This window comes from Cicer arietinum, chromosome 3 (assembly GCF_000331145.2).
Source record: "Cicer arietinum cultivar CDC Frontier isolate Library 1 chromosome 3, Cicar.CDCFrontier_v2.0, whole genome shotgun sequence".
NCBI classification, from domain to species: Eukaryota; Viridiplantae; Streptophyta; class Magnoliopsida; order Fabales; family Fabaceae; genus Cicer; species Cicer arietinum.
The window spans coordinates 49,902,887-49,908,803 of NC_021162.2; the positions used below are offsets into that span (position 1 = coordinate 49,902,887).

At 29.2% G+C, this 5,917-nt stretch overlaps 1 pseudogene; it reads right to left on the reverse strand.

The window, feature by feature from the left end:
- Nucleotides 1-4,236: 4,236 nt before the first annotated feature.
- Nucleotides 4,237-5,917, reverse strand: part of LOC101512173 (G-type lectin S-receptor-like serine/threonine-protein kinase At1g11330) — a 4,355-nt pseudogene continuing 2,674 nt past the window's right edge.

A 5,917-nucleotide genomic window follows, 5' to 3' on the forward strand; every position in this document is an offset into this window, starting at 1 on the left:
TACTCCCAGATGAATACAAGTATATTGGACCTGCAATATTTATATCTTAACACACCATTTCATTCTATATACATTTCTAAAAAATAATAAAATAGCTTATAAATATTTTTATTACTTTTAAAAATTTAGGTCAACCAATACCCTTAAAAATATCTTAACCTAATATGTCACATCTTATCTTATATATAAAAGATAGGTTGATGTGAATTTTAAGGAACATTTTCCTTTTAAAAATATGGTCAACTCAATCAATTATTTTTATTATAAAAAAATAAAAGCTTAATTGCAGTTTTTATCCCTCTATTTTAGCTGAATCGCAAAAGTAGTCCCTCCATTTTATTTCTCTCTAGTTTTTGTCCCCAAATAAAATTTTAGTCTAAAACTTGATGAAGTTTCATTATTTTGCGTTTATTTAAGTCATACCATGCCTTAAACTCTCGTGGTGCAACAATTGTACCTGAAATCTATGATTATAAATGATGTGGTGTGACTTGAAAAAATGAAACTTCATCAAGTTTTGGACCAAAATTCTGTTTGGGGACCAAAATTCTGTTTGGGGACCAAAAGTGGGGAGAAATAAAATGAGGAGACTACTTTTGCGATTCAGCTAAAATAGGGGGACCAAAACTACAGTTAAGCCAAAAATAAAATATGTAACTTGATTATGTTTATATCTTATATATAAAAATTTAGGCTTAATTGTGCTTTTGGTCTGCCTATTTTAATTGAATTACGAAAATTATAACATCCCACTTTTTTGAGACATTAACTAACGAAATTCTAAACGTAAAGATACATATTCATTTTTTATTTATAAAATCATCTTAAATACTCATTTACTTTAAAATCAATTAATAAATTTTTCAATTGTATTTCAAAAATAATGAATCAGAGTATTCACAATTACAAAATAAAGCTAATACGTTAAACAAAAGAAACTCCTAGAGTTTTACTACCCAAAAATAAATCCTAATTGGTCATAACTTTGGATGCTTGTGAAAAACTCACCCAACAAGCCTAACACCAGTACAAAAGTATCTCGGAGCCTCCAACTGTATGTTATTGTACTTCCTCACATTTCTCCTACCAGGTTGAATGTGACATTATTCGCTCAAGTAACACTATATGCGACGTCCTGTCAAATGTAAGTTTATCTCCAAATAACTAACAAACATAGAACAAATAAACATACATATATAGTTGTTATAAAAAAAATATAAATAAATCATATACTTCATTTAATAGTTAAAATCACAAAGTACCAAAGGTACAAATAAATTAAAATGCACAAATCCTATTTGTTAGACTATATGTCAATGCATGATTCCATTGGACAATGCCCCCTGTTGGACTTGTCCCACCATTGGACAAATGCTCTTCAGATTTTTATGTTCAGTACCCGTTGAGTATTTTTCTGAATCATGTTGCCTTTGCAATGAAGTGTCGTCTTATACTTGTAACTAGGTTCAGGCCACCAATGCATGCATAAATGTAGTCACCTTAGTTAGTAACAAAATAGATCACTCAACTAGAGCGTTCAAAATCGTTCAATCTTGTCCTAAACCAACCTGGTTTAGACACAAAGTCATCACCTTGAATAACTACAACATGTCAAGCACAACCATTATAACAACATATCATATAACGTTTATTTTCCACAATTTGAACATGTCAAACACAATCATTATAACAATATATCATATAACATTTATTTTGAAGATAACACACAAACAGAACCAATACACAATATCACAATACATTTATATCACATATAATGCACGTAGGAAAATGAATGGAGTGATGCTCTTACCGTTATGAGTGTCGTTATTAAGGCTCCTACGTAGCAGTCTTTGCTCTAAAATGTTACATCTTCACAAATTAGTATACTACTCACTTAGTGTCACAACTCATTTTATCCTTAATTCCTATTCAAGGTTTGGTGTTGGCTTAAGGTTTTAAGACACGCTATTCTTTTTATATTTTTAAAAGATATAAATTCTCTCAAATTAGCAAACACACAAACAAGTAACAATAAAAAGAGATTTTGAGTTTATATTTAGTGTCTCATTGCAAATCCAATAAAATAAAATAAAATAAAATAAAATAAAGAAAAAATGTCATTTTTCAAATATTTTTTTTGGACCAAAATTCTAATACAACAAGTATCAATGACCCCTAAGACTTCCTTAGCTCACTTCCGAAAATTTAATAATAAAATTTAACGACACTTCAACACAAAATTCATTTTAATTATTACAAACAAATTAACAATTCTATCATAAAATTATTTTAATTTTATAAATCAACACAACATCCACACAATTGTCTCATAAAAATCACAACACATTCTAAAAAAAATAATTATAACAACTTTCAACCTATTTATTATTTCTGAAAACATTGTTATTTTTAACATCAATAAAGTTTCTAAAATTTCTTCAACACTCAAACTATTATAACAAAAATTTTTAACCAAATAAAAATTTAGTTTTTAGTTAGCAACTACTTCTGTTGATTAAAACACAATCTAGTCTTTATAACGACTTTTACTGGATGAAAATTAATTTTTATCATAGATAAACATTTTCTCTAATCAAACTAGGTTTTTATTTCAATATCATAAGAAAATCAAGAACACTTCTACAAAAATAAATTTTATATCACAATTTTGCTTTTAAAACTAAAAAAATGATTTCTTACACAATAATAATAATAATAATAATAATAATAATAATAATAATAATAATAATAATAATAATAATAATAATAATAATAATAATAATAATAATAATCATTTTCAAAATTGTCCATCATCATAAAGCCATTTACTAAAAATTAGTCTTTTGACCAGTAACAACTTTAACATAAAAATTAATATTTTAATTTACAAATGTTAATTTTGTATCAACAATCATCGTTTCAAAATTAAAGATTTTATCAAATTGAATCAGAGAAAGAAAGTAAAAATATTAATAAGTCAAATTCAAAGGTAGAGATAACCTACTAAAATTTGAACGAAGTCGGAGAAAGTTCCTTGCACAACACCATATACCACTGGAACTAATTTTTGTTCTTTTTCTCATTGTGACTGCATCAATGTTTCTTTCCTCTCTCTTGCACATTATTTAGGATTCAATATTCCTTTTCTTTTTCTAACCTACAGCAGCTATTAATTATATACATTTTTTTTTCTTCTTTATCCCAACGGTAAAGGTAAGGATGAATACTGAGAGAGTGTAAATGGAAGGGAGCCGATTTATTTTGTAGAGTTAAGAAAGTTGTTGTTATCATCAAGACTATTTCAACATGCACCTTCCTAAATTATATCAATTTATTTCTAGTTTATATCTTTATTGTTTTTATTTTCCAAAAATAATTAAATCGCATCATTATGATAAGTATTATTATAAATATATTTTTTAAATATTTAACAAAATATTCAATAAAATAAAATAAATTATGTCATACACGATTGATCAAAAACTACTATTAAAAGAAAAAAATAATAAAAACCTACTGTATCTATTAGAAAACTAACCTAAACTTTAAAGGATCATAAACATATTTTTACTTTAAAATGTTTACACATGATCTAAAGACTCTTGAACATCATTGTAACTTTTAGCGCCAAAACCGCATAGGTTTTGTAATGCTCCCTTGTTGTTGCTGATACCACAGTGAAGATTTCCATATTGTTTTTTTATTTAATACCATTTGGCAGATAATGTCATGGAAATGCTTTTGAATCCAACAAACTGTATGCTGCAAAGAGTACTTACATTGCCTTAAAAGTGTGTAAGTTTATTATCCCTATTAGAATCACTTTGTGTCTTTCCTATCACATGTATTTGTGGACACACGTGCATAATTGCTGCAACGTTTACACTGTTCTCTCTCTATTTTCTAGAGCAACTCCTACTCAAAAGGAGCTCCCTTGATAGAATTCAATCTTTTAATGAGAGTGTCATGGCTTCCATATAGTTCCAATAACATCAATAACAAAAGTCTTTTTCATACTAACAAAATTGGTTCAGTTGACAATAAGTTGACTCATATCCCACAAAGGCGTGAGTTCAGGACAAGGACTTAATTGATAAATAATTTGTAAGTACATCACATCTATCGGCGCTCTATGAATCTTGAGGCATGCACGGACTCTGGTGAGCCTTCAGAATCCAATTCATTTGAACTTTTTTTATAAAAAAAAGTGTTGGTCATACTAGATGAGACAGCATGAATCAAAGAATTCTGTTATGTCTATTATAAATATACATAGTTCAAGCAATATCAATAATGAATATGAATCATTTACACAAAGCTTCAATTTCCTATCTTCCATGAAGATCTGTCATACAACATTATTGGAACACAATTCATCTATTTCTTCAGAAGAGATTGTATTGAACATATTCTGCCTCAGGAGGAATGCAGGTTCCCTTGCAGGAGGAAGGTCCATGGTTTCACTGTTAAGCATAGAAATTACTACAGCCATAGTAGGTCTATCTATTGCTGATTCTTGTACACATAGAAGTCCTATATGTATGCATCTCAAAATATTCCTATGATGACTTTGATCATATATTTCTGGTTCTATTAAAGTTGAAATATTGTCTTCCCTCCATTGATTCCATGCCTAAATCGAAACAAAAGTTGAATTCAAGTTTTATCAGAAAAATTCTACATAAATTCTATCATACGTTTCGATATTAATATATCTACTTTTATAGGCTTACGAATCCCAAGAGTGTAAGAGCATTTTCGCTTTCGTAAAAGCTTGAGTTTCGTCTTCCACTAACAATCTCTATAAGCAGAACTCCAAAGCTGAAAACATCTGATTTATCTGAAAATACTCCTTGCATTGCATACTCTGGAGCCATATAACCACTGCATTGAAATTAAAATTTAACAATCGACACTTCAAGTATGTTGCTCAAACATTAGACGAACAAGAAGGTACACTTACTATGTTCCGACAATCCTTTGTGTATTGGCATGATTTTCACTCCCTCCGAAGATTCTGGCCATACCAAAGTCTGATATTTTTGGATTCAGCTCCTCGTCTAGCAAAATATTACTTGCCTTCAAATCTCTATGTATGATTTTTAGCCTAGAATCTCTATGTAGATAAAGTAATCCACGAGCTATTCCTTCTATTATGTTGAAGCGTTTTTCCCAATCTAGAAGTTTATTTCTTGATGGATCTATAAAGATTAAAAGCGTCACAACATATTATTTTGAACATATCTGAATATGCATATAAATCTTCTGTCAAGAATGCTTTCTACAAAACTCAATGTTAAAAAGTTTCATGAAAAGTCACTAGAAGTGAAACTATTGTTAAAATAAAACTACACATGATTGATAAAGTAAATTATGAAAGGCTCATTGAGGCCATCAAAAGAACTAACCAAACACATATGCATCCAAACTTCTATTTGGCATGAACTCATACATCAACATCTTTTCATCTCCTTCAATACAACAACCTAAAAGGCGTACAAGATTGCGATGCTGAAGCTTAGAAAGCACTACTACTTCATTTATGAATTCTTCTAGTCCTTGTCCCGATGATCTTGAAAGTCTTTTAACGGCTATTTCCTTACCATCCTGCAGTATTCCCTATAAATACAATATCAGAAAGAAAAAAGTTAAACAACTAACGACTTCAAACATGATTAACTTTGCTCGATTTAACATACCTTGTATACCAGACCAAAACCTCCCTGACCAAGTTGGTTACATGAATGGAAGTTATTTGTGGCAATTGCAAGCTTCTCAAAATTAAACAGTAATAACTCTTGTAGCTTAGCTTGTGACAATTCTCCAATTACATTGTCACTTGTGTATTCTTTAGGTGTTTCAATTTTGTTGAACTGAAAAATTGTGTTCTTTTTTCTCACTGAATCAGTAGCAGGAA